This window comes from Lampris incognitus, chromosome 18 (assembly GCF_029633865.1).
Source record: "Lampris incognitus isolate fLamInc1 chromosome 18, fLamInc1.hap2, whole genome shotgun sequence".
NCBI classification, from domain to species: domain Eukaryota; kingdom Metazoa; phylum Chordata; class Actinopteri; order Lampriformes; family Lampridae; genus Lampris; species Lampris incognitus.
In genome coordinates, this window is record NC_079228.1 from 28,050,723 (window position 1) to 28,067,919 (window position 17,197).

General features: G+C 49.5%; 1 pseudogene; it reads left to right on the plus strand.

The window, feature by feature from the left end:
* Positions 1-17,197, plus strand: part of LOC130128399 (RNA-binding motif, single-stranded-interacting protein 3-like) — a 219,471-nt pseudogene that overhangs the window by 47,578 nt on the left and 154,696 nt on the right.

Consider the following 17,197-nt stretch of genomic DNA (forward strand, 5'->3'; position numbering starts at 1 on the left):
GTTTGCATGTTCTCCCTGTGTCTGCGTGGGTTTCCTCCGGGGGCTCCGGTTTCCTCCCCCAGTCCAAAGACATGTAGGTCAGGTGAATCAGCCATACTAAATTGTCCCTAGGTGCAAATGTATATGTGTGTGTGTGTGTGTGTGTGTGTGTGTGTGTGTGTGTGTGTGTGTGTGTGTGTGTGTCAGCCCTGTGATGGACTGGTGACCAGTCTAGGGTGTCTCCCCACCTGCTGCCCAATGACTGCTGGGATAGGCTCCAGCATCCTGCAACCCAGATTGGGATGGGTGGCTTGGTTAATGAAGTAATGAATGAATGAGTGAATATATATATATACACACACACATATATATATACACAAACACACACACACACATATATATATATATATATATATATATATATATATATATATATATATATGCTGTAAGACTCCTGTATTTCCAGTATCCATATAGTTTGAACCTTTTCTTTTCCTTCACGGCCTGGGAGGGGGCAGAGCAGCTATAAAGCAGGTTGTGCGACCATTTAAGAGAAACTGGACCCAACAGATACTTCCAGACAGATATTCAATTTATTTTATTTTTTTGCAAAGCTTTTCCAAATAGTAGCGTTTGCTTCTTGTACTTGAAGGGTGGCCGGTCAGAAAAACAAATTTCCCCGAGGTCAAAAGAGAACAACAAGAGTTCAACTCCCGCGGCAATCACGATATCAGACAGAAACAAAATAGGCTCGGACACACACAGACACACCCAGACACACACCCAGACACTGACACACACCCAGAGAAACTATCACATGATTCCTCTTTCAAACAGACAGGCAGGAAGACACACACACACACACACACACACACACACACACACACACACACACACACACACACACACACACACACACACACAGACATCCGGTGTGGTGCAGTTGCAGCTCAGCCCGTTCCTTTCATAAATCATTCGGCGGTGTGCCTGCCGGTAGTGTGTCTCCGCAGCCTAAATAGACGTGTTGTACAGCATGTTGTATGGATAAAGGGACGCAGCTGCCGCGCCTCCCTCACAGTGTGCAGGAGAACAGACCTGTCAGTCCAGTGCTGCGAAAAGCAAAAAGGTGTCTGTTATGCAAATGAGGAATGTTCTGATAATACAAAGATATTGTCTAATTGTCTGCGGTTCTGTCTTTGTTCTGCCTCCACCTTTGTGTCTCTTGTCTCTCTTTCTCTGTCTCACACACACACACACACACACACACACACACACACACACGTGTGTTGTCCTTAGCAGGGGCTGGGTTTTGTGTTGTCCGTTAGCGATGGTGAGTTAATGGAGAACGTCAAACCCTGCTTGTAGCGCTGCCTCGGCTCTGACCCGTGCAGATTGTGGAGTGACCCCGGCGGCGCGGCCACGGGCCTGGGAGTTGGAATCCAATCTCCTTGCTAGGATGTGGTGCGTGTTTTAGCAGCACTCTTTGATAGCTAGCCCCCCCCCCCCAACAACACAACGCACACACATGCACACACATGCAACACACAACCACCGCCACCGCCAGTCTCTGTGTAGCGCCCATCAATCCTCTAATAAAGGCTGACCGGTTTTCGCCTGCAGCGGCCCAGGTTAGCGGGCTCGCTCGGCCTTGTGCCGATGACGGCACAACTGTTGCGTTTGCAGTAGAGTCGCCTGTTTGCGCTCCGTTTGGCTCGGCCAAGACGGGGAAAGAGTAAACATGGGGCGCTGTCACTGGAAGACGACGGCGTTAACAAAAAATAAATATAATAACCAAAAAAAACCCCAAATATATATATATATATATGAATTGTGGGGCGTCCGGGTGCATAGCGGTCTATTCCGTTGCCTACCAACAAGGGGATCCCGGTTCGAATCCCCACGTTAGCTCCGGCTTGGTCGGGTGTCTCTGCGGACACAATTGGCCATGTCTGCGGGTGGGAAGCCGGATGTGGGTATGTATCCTGGTCGCTACACTAGCGCCTCCTCTGGTTGGTCGGGGCGTCTGCTCGGGGGGGGGAATAGCATGATCTTCCCACGCATTACGTCCCCCTGGTGAAACTCCTCACTGTCAGGTGAAAAGAAGCGGCTGGCGACTCCACATGTATGGGAGGAGGTATGTGGTAGTCTGCAGCCCTCCCCGGCTCGGCAGAGCGGGTGGAGCAGCGACCAGGGCGGCTCGGAAGAGTGGGCTAATTGGCCGGATACAACTGGGAGAAAAAGGAGGGGGGGTTGTGGATATCGAACGTCATTTGTCCACGGGGGCATGCTGCACATCACTCTGCAGCCTCGGGAGCGGTTGCGTGGCGTTGAACGGCGGCGGGAGTGAGTGGAGCGACTGTAGCGTGTGAGTCAACATGGAGGGGTCACATGTCGCATTGCCACAGCTGAATATTACACAATTCCCCAACCCTGAAGAGGGATGATGTTATCTTAAAATGTCTGCCCCCCCCACCACCACCACCTCAGAGGGTTTCAGGGTCACTCACTCCTCTTCTGATTATGAGTCTGGGGGGGGGGTAGGAAGGAGTCGATGGCTGCAGACAAATGACACGGCTAACGCATTTGGAGCGGAGCTGAAATCACACTGGGCATGATGGCCCGGCTGCTTAATGAGTCATCCAGACTAATGCTCCTCCACGCCTATTTGTTCCCTCTCCATTTGGGCCCTTTGCCGCCGCCGCCGCCGCCGTCGGTAATTGCCCGGAACGCACCGGCTATGACACGACTAGCCTACCCCATGCTGAGACGCATTACTGCTGCTTTAAGCGCAGCGCAGGGTGCAACGGCACCCCTGTAATTCGATAAAGGCGACTGCAGAGGCAGAGGGAGGGCTGGAGGGAGGGCTGGAGGGAGGGCTGGAGGGAGGGCGGCAGACGCACAACGCAGCTCGCGAGCGGATCGTCAGCAAGCTCTCAAGGTGAAAAGCATCAGGTGAAGGTCTCTCTCTCTCTCTCTCTCTCTCTCTCTCTCTCCTCTCTCTCTCTCTCTCTCTCTCTCTCTCTCTCTCTCTCTCTTTCTCTCTGTCTGTTCTGTCTTGCTCTTTTTCTGCCTCTCTCTACAGATCTCAGCCTCCAGTACACGCACTCTTTCTCCTCCGCCTGAGCCTGTGCAGACCTCTCGAGATAACAAGCGGTGCAGGACTTCGACACACACCAGAGTTTCTCAAGGCTGCACTCAATTTGGGCTATTAGAGAAATTGGAGAAGCGGGTGGGCTGGGCAGGAGCGTAGAGGCGAGGGATGGGTGGGTGGTGGTGGGGGGGTATGTGGGGGTGATGGAGAGGAGCTGGGATGACGGCAGAGATAGGAGGAGAGGAGGAGGCGGGCAGTGGGCAGAAACAAAGGCAATTGGAGATGAGCAGAGAGGAGAGGAGCAAGGGAAACAAAGGAAGGAGGGAGACAAAAGTTCGACCGGGTAGAGACGCAACAGAAGGGAGTGGAGGGTGTGTGTGTGTGTGTGTGTGTGTGTGTGTGTGTGTGTGTGTGTGTGTGTGTGTGTGTGTGTGTGTGTGTGTGTGTGTGTGTGCGCACCGACGGAACAAAATGGAGAGTGAGTCAGAGAAATTGACTCTGGGTCTGTGGGGAGATGGACATGGAAAACCCTGATCAGGCAGCAGCAACCTGCTGAGCATTTGCCAGTGATGGCAGGGAGCTGGATTACCGTGTGCCCGTTTCACCACAGCTCGGAGACCCGGCTTTACCAGAACCGGGCCTGCGATGGAGAGATTAGCAAGACGGGGAGCGCAAAGGAAACCATGCGAGACACAAAGTAACGCATCCGTGTGTGGGCCTGAGTACGTCCAAGCCTGACGGCACCGGTGGCGATTTTCTTATCCTCACACAATCTCTCTCTCACACACACACACACACACATGCACACTTACAGGCAAACACACACAAGCTTATGATCATGCCATTTACTTTTCAGCTTTCCTGGCACAGTTCTCGGTCTCCTCTGGATCATGTGCTGTCTCCTAATTTTATCCTCCTTGTCTTTGGCCTCTGTGAGCTCTGGGATGCCTTGTCAGCAGGTACTGGTCCAAAGCTCCCCCCAACCAGAGGCATGCAGGCAACCTGTCTTTGGTTATATTCTTTTCTTTTCTTTTGTTTTCTTTTTTTTACTCTATTATAGGACCTGGCGCACGCTGCCGAAGTGTAAATGCAAAATATGGGAATGTGAGCGGTATTCCCCGAGGCCTTTGCCCTGTGATTCCTGACTGCCGAACAGACGTCAATGCATTATGCAACAGCGTCGTCGTGAGTTCACGGTGTGTCTGAACACACTTTAAAGGTGTCCTTTTTACCCCGGCACACGGCGATGCCGTCCCCTCCCTCCCTCCCTCCCTCCCTCCCTCCCTCCAGGAGGGGAATAGCTCGGAGAGCCGTACCACTTCCAAGGGTGCATATTCCCAATCACACTTCACTCTTAACAGCATGTGAAGGCCGCCTGGGTCCAAATCCTGCACCCCGAACACACACACACACACACAAACACGTATACAGGCGTGCACGTGCACACACACAAACACATATGCAGGTGAGCACGTGCACACACACACACACACAACATGTCTGTGTGCTTCAAGGTGCTACTTGGATTTAAAGAGAGGCCTTTCAACTTCAAGTCAGTGAGAGGCGAGTCCCTTCTTTCACAGGTTGCCTGAGGGAAAAAGAAAAGAAAAGCCAGCTGCTTGGCTGGTCCCTGCAGTGCTGAGAGCATTAGGCCTGCCCACCAATTAGGGCCCGCCGATTCCTCCAGCCCATGAATTATTAAGAACAGCCCATTGACAGCGAGCAGTAGCAGAGGCCAGCGGAGGCCTGCCAGCACACCTGAGCACCGCAGCTGCAGCCCACGTTAACGTGCCGGCCGCCGCCGCCCGCAGCGCCCCGCCCAGCGCCGCCATAATTACACTGCGTTCCAGCGTTTTACTGTGCCGCTCTTATTTATTACTTTTCAGCCGCGTATTCGACAAATGCAGGATTGGTTCCTCAGAACAGATGTCGGACAGAGCGAGCCGGGGGGAGAGGGAAAGAGGAGAACAGTCTCAGGTGTTCGGCTGCAAAGTGGCGTGCCAGCAAACCCCAAGGTCAAGCAATTTATTCCCGTTGCAGGATTTATTGTTTACCAGTAGCAAAGGCAATGAGGTGTTGTGAACCTTGCAAGTGTGTCTCTGCAGAAGGTCTTCACGGTCATATACACGGGGAGAGCCTCTGCATAAACTGCCCATCAAACACGGCGGGTCTCTGCAAACCTGATCCTCAGGTAGCGCTGGCTGAGGCCTGCTTCTTCTTTTTTTTTTGTGGGGGAACACCAAGTTTAATGTGCCCTGGCGCCCACACTTCCTCCTCCATAAATATCTCTTTGAGACGGTGCCAACGGGCCATAACTCTTGAGGAATGAAGGGACCGCTGCAAAATTAGGTGCCCGTCAAAACGTGACTCCTGGCGACTGTCAGTACTTAAGATGCATTAAAGAGAGAGGGGGGACTTCTTTGTCTGGGAGGCCCTGCCTCCCTGGATAACAGAGCTATCATTATGCACGAATAATTGGATGTGTTTTATTTATTTATTTTTCTCTTTTTTCCCCCCCTGTTTTCACCAGCCGCCCGTCTAATGTAGCAGGGTTGTCAGATAAGTCCGTCGGGGGGTGGGGAGGGGGGGGGGGAGGCCGAGGCTGACTGCTGCTTTACGCGGACGACTTTTCTCTCCCAGAGCTGAAATCATTCCGGGCAGTTAAGAGAGGAGTGGGACTGTGGAGAGACGGAGATATGTGGGCATTTTGGGCCTTTTAAGTGTGTTGTGATTCAGTTATTTATTGTTTCGCTGCGGGGAACGAGGAGGCGAAAGGAGAACGCCGGTCCCACAGAAGTCTTTAAATAGTCTGCCCGGCTGCCCGGCTGCCTGGCTGGCCGGCTGCTTGTCTCCCCGCCTGCACTCAGAAATGGCTGGCCCAATCTCCGCTTGGTAATATACATTAGCCATGGTCCTGTTTGTCACCAGAATAGCTCAAATGCCCTTTAGCTGACTTTACAGTCGCTGTTTTCTTCTCTGCTGCTCCCTTGTTTCCCAATAAACATCAGGCCGCAATAGTTTAATGCTTACACAAGAGCCGCCGCGCTCTCCTCGTTTGTCACCATGCCTCGCCTCCTCGCCCCATGTCAGATGCACACGCACAATCTGCACATGCACACACACACGCACAATCTGCACATGCACACACACACACACACACCAAACAACACACAACAACACATACACAAAACAACACACACACACACACAATTCGCTCATCTCTGTCTAAATAGAAATTGAGTCCTTGAGTCCAGAAATCATAAATGAGATGAATGTACCTAATTTTCTCTCTTGCGTGTGCGCACACACACACTAACACACACACACACACACACACACACACCACACCACACCACACACACGCACACACTGTCTGTCTGTCTGTCTGTCTTCCAACCTGTGTCCATTACTCTCGTGCGGTACTGTATGATAATAGCAGATAATAGGATGTAGTGGGGGGGGGGGTCTTATTACTAAAACGGTAAATGAAAACATAACTCCGGAGGCATATCAAGTAAACAGACCATGTCAAGTAGAAAAGAGAAAGAGGGGGAAAAACCCAACCCTGCGTATGTTTGCGGTGTGAAAACACACAGCGATGCTCGAACATCTCAGTGTGAACGTGTTATGTGGGGTATAATAAAATATAAATAATACACCACATGTAATGGGAAAGACTACAGTAGAATGTAAGACTCCTCTCAGGGAACTGATACCGGCACCGATTTCCACACACTCATTATTAAATGATAAGCACTGCTGGAAATGACTCCTGCATTTGCCAAACACTGACCGAGTGGCCAAACACTGACCAATGAGCTTGCACACAGACAATACAGGAAGTAGTCATTTGGACCAGGTCATACGTAGTAGTAGTCGTGGTAGTAGTAGTAGTAGTCGTAGTAGTAGTTGTCATAGTAGTAGTTTTTCATGCGAGCAGGAAGGTACCTCGCAAGCTTAACTTGAGTGTTGTATTGAGTGTGTTAAGTCAGATTGAGGTGTGACTAGGTGGTCTTGAAGTCAGGATATCACGCATGCTTTCTGAAGCAACTGCACACATATCCAGCACGCTGACCGGCTGCAGGACCGACTGGGTGGAGGCCACAAAACAAAACAAAAAACAACTCATATATTGAGATGTGCAACTGAGGCAGAGCTCATATGGATGCAACATGCTGGCCGGGTTAGTCGAAAGGAAAACGATAACGGCTGACACCCCACTAAGCTCTCTGTAATGTTCAATTGAATATTAATTATATAAGGCGGCGTTGCCTTCCAGGAAATGCAGCTCTTCCCAGTAGTAACTGTTTCCGTTAACTGTATTAGCTAAATTTAGCTTCGGGGAGTAAAAATAGAATCACTCAGAAGCCCCGGAGCCTTAAAAAAAGATCTATTCTTGCACGTCTTAGGTGGGCATAGATTTCCAATGAGCGTGGTTTGTAGCGTGAAATTCAGACCGGGTGGCCGCCTGTCAGTCCACTACCTCTTACATGAGTATGGTGGCGAATTCCTCATTAGAGAGATGCAATCCTTGCGTAAAGCCGAGAAGCTCTATTCGACACATTAGCTTTTTTTTATTGGTGGTCTTTCTGTCCCCTTCCTGACGAGGACGCTCAAGAGCGGGCCTCCTGCATGCTTAGCGGACCATCCCGGGGGCCTGCAGCAGCCAGCAAAGTTGATGTGGTGTTTAATTAATCAATTACGCATTTCAATCCCTCAGCCTCCCTCCTCACACACACACACACACACACACACACACACGCACACGGCGACCCTCCAAGCCCCAATCTAAGGCCAGCCTCGTCTTGACGGTTGCTTCCTGTGTGGGATGCCCCGCCCCCTCCGCGTCCCCTGCGTCGTATGAGATTAAAAAAAATTCAGAGGAAAAAAAAAATCAAAAACAAAAATCAAAACAAAAAAACCCCGCCACTTGAGGCACATTATCATGCTAATTCTGTGTCTGTGGTCACAGTCCGACCCTTCCATTTCGGGCCCCTACAATGAGTCTGCTGTCTTGAGCGTTTAGAGGGGGTCTGTCACTGGCAGCCGGCTGCGCCGAGGAGCTTCCTGTTCATGTGGTAATCTGTGCTCGGGTACAATGGAGCGAGCGCTGTTCCCTCCGAGCCCAGCCGCACGCATTCAGCCATGAGAATGGAGGGCCACACACCACAAGACCGGTCCGCCGCCATCTTCTCATGGAAAGGACTCCATCGGAGGGTAAATGAATCGTTTAGAAAGTACAATGGGCTGGACCACCGCTGATTTTCAACTGGGATCCCCCACCCCTCGTAATTTGCCGCGGTTTATGAAAATATAATGGTAGGCCGGTTAAGCGGAGAACTGAAGCTGGATTTGGTTGCTGTGTTTGTGGAGTCCTGTACAGTCTCTTATAACGGACAAGCAGCCGCTCTCGCCTCGGATGTTATTCGTTGTGAAGTGTGTTGTGTAGCATTTCTGAAATATTTGCGAAACTGCTTCCGCTGACTGTTTTCGATCACTCACAAAAAGTGCGTATCAGAAGGGTAGTTTTGGGGGTGTCCGGCTGGCGTGGCGGTCTATTCCGTCGCCTACCAATATCCCCGTGTTACCTCCGGCTTGGTCGGGTGTCTCTACGGACACAACTGGCTGTGTCTGCGGGTGGGAAGGCGGATGTGGGTGTGTGTCCTGGTCGCTGCACTAGCGCCGCCTTTGGTCTGTTGGGGCGCCTGTTTGAAGGGGGGGTAGTGTGATCTTCCCACGCGCTACGGCCCCCTGGTGAAACTCCTCACTGTCAGGTGAAAAGAAGCGGCTGGTGACTCCACATGTATGGGAGGAGGCATGTGGGAGTCTGCAGCCCTCCCCGGATCGGTAGAGGGGGTGGAGCAGCGACCGGGACGGCTCAGAAGAGTGGCGTAGTTGGCCGGATACAATTGTAGAGAAGAGCCCCCCCCCCAAAAAGTGTGGATCAAAAGGGTACATTTTTGTTCTTATTTTTGAAGAGACCAAAACAAAAATAAATAAAATAAAAAACGAGGCACCGTTTTATCTGTGAAAGCTAAAGACCCCGCACGGCCGCGGCTACTCAGCGTTCTAACCAGGCAGCTGATTTCACCGGAGGAGATGTCAAAACAGGATCCAGTTAAAACCGCTCCTAACAGCTGTCAGAGGGAGGATCCATAATCCTTGGCTTTTATTCATAAAGCGCCTCCGAACAGGACTGCTGATCGGGGACCAGTCTACATCTTTTTGAGAGATTAACGGTCATTCGAGCTACACTGTGATCCTAGATTAGCACTCCTATTCTGAAAAGCTTTCTGAACTGATACACGCAGGCAGGGCTAAGCTGGGCCGGGGGGGGGGGGCAACTGGTGGGGAACACCATCACTACCTTCACATCGAAACCGCCCATTTGACAAAGCACACAGTTGTGTGTTTTGCGTTAGCCCGTCAGTGTGTTAATAGCATGAGTTTTGTTCCCCATCCCTGCCATGTGATCACTGTCATCCCACCACCAAGTGTCACGACCCCATAACTTTTTTTGGGGGATTTTCCCCCAATTGTATCCGGCAAATTGCCCCACTCTTCCGAGCCGTCCCGGTCGCTGCTCCACCCCCTCTGCCGATCCAGGGAGGGCTGCAGACTACCACATGCCTCCTCCGATACACGTGGAGTCGCCAGCCTCTTCTTTTCACCTGACAGTGAGGAGTTTCGCCAGGGGGACGTAGCGCATGGGAGGATCACGCTATCCCCCCCAGTTCCCCCTCCCCCCCTGAACAGACGCCCCAGCTGACCAGAGGAGGCGCTAGTGCACCGACCAGGATACATATCCTCACCCGGCTTCCCACCCGCAGACATGGCCAATCTTGTCTGTAGGGAAGCTCGACCAAGCCAGGTGTAACATGGGGATTTGAACCGGCGATCCCCGTGTTGGTAAGCAGCGGAATAGACCACCATGCCCCAATAACTTTTTAATGCTAACAGGGATGAAGAAAGGCCAATAGCATTGCCAGCGACTTCCCTTTGCCCCATTAGCACCCAGATGGTCTGTGCTTATCTGTGCTGGCCCTGATCGCATCAACCCCCCCCCCCCAAGCCTAGCAAGGGCAACACGGCCCTGAGTCACTGCTGCAGGCAATCAGACAGGGGGGAAACGTTACACCATTACACTCCTGTTCCACGGCCCTGGTGACTTATCTCATGAATAAATCACACCACCGAGGGCTGGAGGACTTAGCAACTCGTCTCCACTGGCGGAGGTCTGCCTCCTCTATACATCTTTCTCTCTCTCTTTCTTTCTCCCTCTTTTTTTCCTTCCATTTCCACTCTGCCTCTGCCTCTCCTCGTTTTCTCTCTCTCTCTCTCTCTCTCTCTCTCTCTCTCTCTCTCTCTCTCTCTCTCTCTCTCTCTCTCTCTCTCTCTCTCTCTCTCTCTCTCTCTCTCTCTCTCCATCCAACCTTATTTCTTCCGTCTCTGGCTGTAGCTAGCCGCCCGACATCACTGGCTGTATTTATTTCTGGATTGTGACACTTTTGGATAAAGCTCCACACCCGAACCGATTGAACTGTGCTTGGGGGAGCCGGGAAACACAGATCATTCCTCTCTTGGTTTCCAGTAAGTCATGGGATAGACAGCACTTGGATGGGCTGCCCAGAAGAGAGCCTGACACTCTTTTCCTTTACATCACACTGTGAGGCATCTCAAGAAGGGTCACTAAATCAGCAGCCACGCCAAAATTTCTAAACCAAATGTACTCAAAACTGCAGCTTGCTGTAAAGAAAAGAAAAAAAAGGGCGAATGCTGAAATACTGAAAACAACAATCAAAGAGGCATCGAATTATAACATGCATGGATAAGTAGACACTACAGAATGATTTAAACATCACATCTTCTCTGTTCAGTATGTTAAACCTCTTTATCGACATAGCCGTCTGCCTTGGCGCGGTGCATCCGGGTTAGCAGAGACGGGATAGCCAGAGGTGATTTCGGATATGCTACAATGCACCATTGTTCTCGCACTGATACCGAGTAAAGTGATCCCCTCCAGAGCCTCACTGTCCGCTAGACGATGGCAGCCTTGCCGTGTTCACCTAGGTGCTCAGGCCCGAGGAGGCGGGATGGTGTGTGTGTGTGTGTGTGTGTGTGTGTGTGTGTGTGTGTGTGTGTGTGTGTGTGTGTGTGTGTGTGTGTGTGTGTGTGTGTGTGTTGAGTAATGGTGATATCCTGCAGAAGCGGGTACGTTGCTTAACCCACCGAGCAGAATCTGGCACAGCATCGTCCGTAGCCTACTAAACTCTGCTCACTGCCACGCTGAGGCTCCCCAGTGGCTGATGGAGTGGGAGGAGTAAAGGAGGGGTTGAAGAGAGAGAGAGAGAGCGAGAGAGAGGCAAGGCTGGTGAGGTTGAGACAATGAGGGAGGAGGCTGAAGAGGGAGGAGAAGAGTTGAAACATGGCGAGATGGGGGGGGGGGCGAGCGGACAGATGAAGATGGGGATAGATTTAAAGATAGATGAGAGCTGACTGAAAGGATGAGATGAGGTGAAGCGAGACGGTAATGAACGTGGATGGGGTGAGGATGCATGGAGTGTTGGGGGGGGGGAGGTCGGTATGAAGAGAAAAGAAATGACCGAAATAGCAGGACACAGGTCTAAATTATGTACAAGCAGAAGACATGATGATCCAGTACTTGAAAGGACACCAGTTGGATGATGAAGCGGGTCAGAAGTATCCCGCTGCACAGCAACTCCGTCATATTATGTCGGGTCGAACAGAAATGCATTTTTCACAGAAATACATTCTTTCAATGATTTGTCGAAATGTCTACTTGAGAAATAGCAGAATACATGATTAGTTTTTAATGCAGCATGAGACTCGTCATGTATTTTGTTATTTTCCTGTCCTAATTGCATCTCCCAGTGCATTCTGTATCCATCAGAGCAATCAGTAAAATTGATATGGCTTATTAGCCAATGCTAAGTCCAGCATGTCCTTTTTTATTTATTAATTTATTTGGGGGGGGGGGTTCCCCTTTTTCTCCCCAATTGTATCCGGCCAACTACCCCACCCTTCCGAGCCGTCCCGGTCTCTGCTCCACCCCCTCTGCCGATCCCGGGAGGGCTGCAGACTACCGCATGCCTCCTCCGATACATGTGGAGTCGCCAGCCGCGTCTTTTCACCTGACAGTGAGGAGTTTCACTAGGAGGGCGTAGCATGTGGGAGGATCACGCTATTCCCCCCAGTTCCCCAGGACACATACCCACATCCGGCCTCCCACCCGCAAACACAGCCGATTGTGTCTGTAGGGACGCCCGACCAAGTCGGAGGTAACGCGGGGATTCGAACCGGCGATCCCCGTGTTGGAAGGCAATGAAATAGACGTTCATGCCACCTAGCATGTCCTTATTTTTTAACAAAACAACCAACTTTGACAATTAACAACACCCCACAACTCGCATCTTATTTTTGCTTCATTGGGGCAGCATATAAGCAAGGTCAGCAGGCCTTGCTTGTCACACAAGCATTGTATTCCACTTTTCTCTACCCAAATCTCGCAGTCTTGGTCAATCTGCAAGGTGTCGTGATGTCCTGTTTATTATGCACACAATGACTGAATGCAGAATCCAGATCTCATGTGATTTCTGTGGGCTGTTGTAAAAACCATATAGTAAATTGCATCGCACAGTGATAAGCAGAGTAGGATTTTTTTCTAAACCTGCTAATCTATCCAACTATTCTCAGAACTCCTAGAGGATTGTAATGGTTTACAACCTGCAGTTTATAGTTATCAGCAGTAGTTTAAACTGTAATCTGTCGGGACCCACATGACCTGCAGGGGGCCCACAGATATACTATAAAGCCCCAGTCCATTTAGCGACTACGTATTAAATTCTTCGCTTGGTTTTTTTGGATATATATATACATATATATCAACACAGATACAGGAAAACAGATTTTAATACATTGATGGTATTCCACTTTTCTCTTCCAAATCTCACAGTCTCTGTCAATCTGCAAAATGTTGTGATGTCCTGTTTATTATGCACACACACAATGACTGAACGCACAATCCAGATCGCATGTGATTTCTGTGGGCTGTTGTAAAAACAGCCCACAGAAATGTATTAAAAATTTTAATACAACAGAAATGTTGTATCAAAGTCTGTTTTCCTGTATCCGTGTTGATATTCCGCTCGAGCACTCACAACACCATTGATGGTTTTGGGAAAAAACGCGATATATAATAAAGTCACCCCATAAACTATGATAAACCAGCCATTCTTTCTCAAGCTGATTCGTCATGGGTATTTCAAGCGTTCTCGCCACAGCGGCGTGTTGTATGCGGTGCCAGTATTTAGTCTGGTGTATTTAGTCTGGTGTATTGTCATAGACGCCTCAGTGAAAATGTTCCTTGGGGGCCTGAAGTGACAGTCCAGACACAGTGCAGCTACTTTGCATGTGAAAGAAACTGAATATTCAAAGTGAAAAGCATGCATGTGTGTGTTTTACTCCTGTGCATATCTCCATACCTACTCGCATTTATTTGAGTTTATCTTTTTATCTTTTTTTTTTGCTAGTGTGCTCACTTGAGTGTGCTCACGCCGTTCTCATGTGTGCGTGAGTTGTGCATGCGTGCTTCTGCATTCTGGGCCTTGCCTCGTCTTGTTTGTATCTTCATGTTTGTGTATGCATTTCTCTACATACAGTGTATGTGGCTTACATTAAAATGTAAGGAAGGAGTTGTGCTCCTCTGACTTAACACTAATTGGACTGAGGAAGTACTAGGGTCTCAACACACACACACACACAAGGAGTACAGTAGGGTTAGGTGTGTGTGTGTGTGTGTGTGTGTGTGTGTGTGTGTGTGTGTGTGTGTGTGTGTGTGTGTGTGTGTGTGCAGTCATCTCTTTTGTGTGGAGAATAAGTAAAATGCAGTATAACATCAATCAGCAGAACATAATTGTGCTTGGCAGTTCTGAGTACTATGTAACATCAGACAATTGAAACACACACACACACACACACACACACACACACACACACACACACACACACACACACACACACACACGCAGGCAGGCAGGCAGACAGACAGACACTCATGCACACACGGGTCGGTGTCAGGCAGTAACTCATGAAGCAAGGTGGTGGGTGTTAGTGGCCTTTGAGACCCTCTACCGCTCCTGCTCCAATTACAGCCTTATTTATGAATTTGAGCACAGTTGACCTTCTGGAAGGGGAGACGTAAATTTGTTTGTCTGGAGACTGCTGTAACAATCGGTGCTCTGGGACAGCCCTTCCCTCCTCACTATCTGTCTATGCCGCTCCCCCCCCCCCACTCTTACTTTTCCTCTCTCTCTGTGTGTCTCTCCCTCTCCCAAGCGTTCACCACATTGATAATAAGTCTAATCTACTACTCAGCCAGCCAGTCAGCCAGCCACTGAGTTAGAGTGGTCAGACTGCAGTCTGTCTCAGCACAGGCCTGATGGACAAAGGCCAATTGAGACAAATCCAACTGTTGTGTGTTTGTTAGGTGTGTGTGTGTGTGTGTGTGTGTGTGTGTGTGTGTGTGTGTGTTAGGTGTGTGTGTGTTAGGTGTGTGTGTGTGTGTGTGTGAACAAGTAGAGGCGGGTGTTTTTAATGAAGGAGAGTAGGGGAGCATAGAGGATGTTTAATTAATCATAGTCACGCTCTTGCTGTGCGTGAATGTGTGCTTCTTCCCATAATGACTTTTTTGTCTTTGCGTGCACACGTTTTTGTTTTTTGTTTTGTTTTTTACGTCAGAAACTCTCCCTCTCCCTTTCTATCTCTCTCCATCTCTATTTGTCTCTGCTCCCCACCCATCCCTCTCTGCATCCGTCCTCTTCGAAGTGCAGGGCAGGGCAGGATGCCAGTCCCATGTGTGTGACCGGGCTGGCAGACATTTGTCTCTGAGAGGAACGAGTGATACAGAAGTGGGCTTCATACTTTCCTCCTCCTCCTCCTCCTCCTCCTCTCTACTCTACATTCTCTGTCCATCTTTCTGAGCCCTCTGTTTGTGTTTAGACTTCCTGTGAGAAACATAACTGACTCCTGAAGAATGTGCCCAATTAGAGCAAAGGCGAGAGAGAGAGAGAGGGAGAGAGAGAGAGGGGGAGAGAGAGACTTGCTCTCTTTGGATGTGCTGTGGCTGGCTCATTCTAATCATTCTAATATACAATGCCCTGTTTTACACATAAATGGAGGCTGGTGGCAAGGGTCCTCTGTGTCTAAAGGCCCCGGGGGAGCGGACGGCTTTCCAGTTAGGATATCGCTCAGGCAACTGAAACGCACTAAACTACAGTGGCAAGGCTCAGTCAAACTCAAGACTCCCCCATGATTACAATCAAAGTTCTCTTAGACTTCATGTCAGGCAGCACTGCAGCCGATACATCTACAAGTTCAACCAGTTTTAGCAAAGTCAAACAATTTTGGCACGATTACTGGAATTTAGTGTCTTTGCCTCCATTCGGCGAACCGTGTCAGTTCAGATACTACAGAGGATTGGTTTGAAAAACGTTCTGTCATGCTGCTAAGCCCAATGACCCAAGGGACAGTCACCAGTTGCATATTATTCTCAGCCTGGCCTGGCAGCTACGGAGAGCCCTGCTCAAGTGAAAATACCACATGGTTGTGTAATAGCTATTTTTGAATTGAATGAATATTTCCAAATGTGTGCCTCACAGACCAGCGGATAAATAATTTTTTAAATGTTTTTTGGTAATTGTAACTCATATGATAAAACCTCTATTGCAGTCGATTCCATCGGTCAACTGTCTGCAGTATTCATTGTTAAACCGAGGATTCGGGATTGGAAAATAACATCAACACGGCAGCACATTTCCCCTTGCCATAAATTGTGGTTGTGGTTTTTTGGCCTTTGTTTTGGGATCATGACATGATCATACACATATATGTGTAAAAAATCACCTAGTGCTTTATGAACTATTCAACACAAACCCATTCAACAGTTCTGTCAATCAGACTCGGTCAATTTGATTTTTGCAAAATAACTGTCTTCAGTATGATGAAATAAATACAAACGCTGTCTGTGTGAGTGGGAGGCCTCTTTCAACAGAGCAACTGTGGTGTTCTCAGTCATGGATTAAGCCCTCGTTTTCTTTTTAAAGAGACAATAGGAGCCAAGGGTGGCTCGGTTGGAAACGAAAGTCTAGGACCTCCTGCTCTCTCTCTCTCGCTCTCTCTCTCTCTCTCTTCTCTCTCTCTCTCTCTCTCTCTCTCTCTCTCTCTCTCTCTCTCTCTCTCTCTCTCTCTCTCTCTCTGTCTCTCCTCCCACTCTCATCGCTGTCTCCTACCTGCATCCTCTCTCCATCTCCACTCAGTCAGCTGCTCTCCACGCCCACTAGCAAGCACTCAGGCAAGCGGCCCAGCTGCTAATGATGACAAATCCAGCCCCAAATATTTATGTCCAAGGAGTTTCACTTTGAGCTCTGCCCACAGCTCTCTCCGTGGCTTTTTTTTTTTTCTTTGCTGATCACGCTGCAGCGGCCACCTCACTCTCAGCCAAAACTGTTGTAATAACACCCCGCCAAACACACTTCAACCCCGGTCATGTCACCTCAACACCAGCCTGACTTTGAATGTCTGCGAACAAGCCAAGTTTATGATAGTCGGAAGGGGCCGGTAGTACACACGGACGCACACAGCGTGCTCACCATGTATACATACAATAGGCCCCGGTGAATACCCAACATGCTCAGCCTGTTCGTTAGTCATGGAGCATGTGTATAGGGAGACCTAATGTGTTTTTCCTCCGCACTCACACCGCTTTGCAGATGAAACACTTGAGAGTAACTTCTTTCGACAGAAGACCTGCGATGAGGGCGGACTAGCAAGCCGAGCTCTCGCCGCTGTTAATTCTTTACGAGTGGGAGGTAGTGCTCGGCTCTGGGATGAGCCATTAATTTACCCACACTGGGTAATGCACATGATAATACATCTTAATTCTCCCTGAAGAGACACTTCATTATTGATGTAAATTAATACACTCATGCGTTGATTTTTTTTCTCTCTCTCTCTCTCTCTGACATCACGGTGATAGATAATTGTAGTTGATACTAGCCAATGAAGTCGTGTCGGTTGATATTTCACATTGAACAAACAGCACATGGTTCC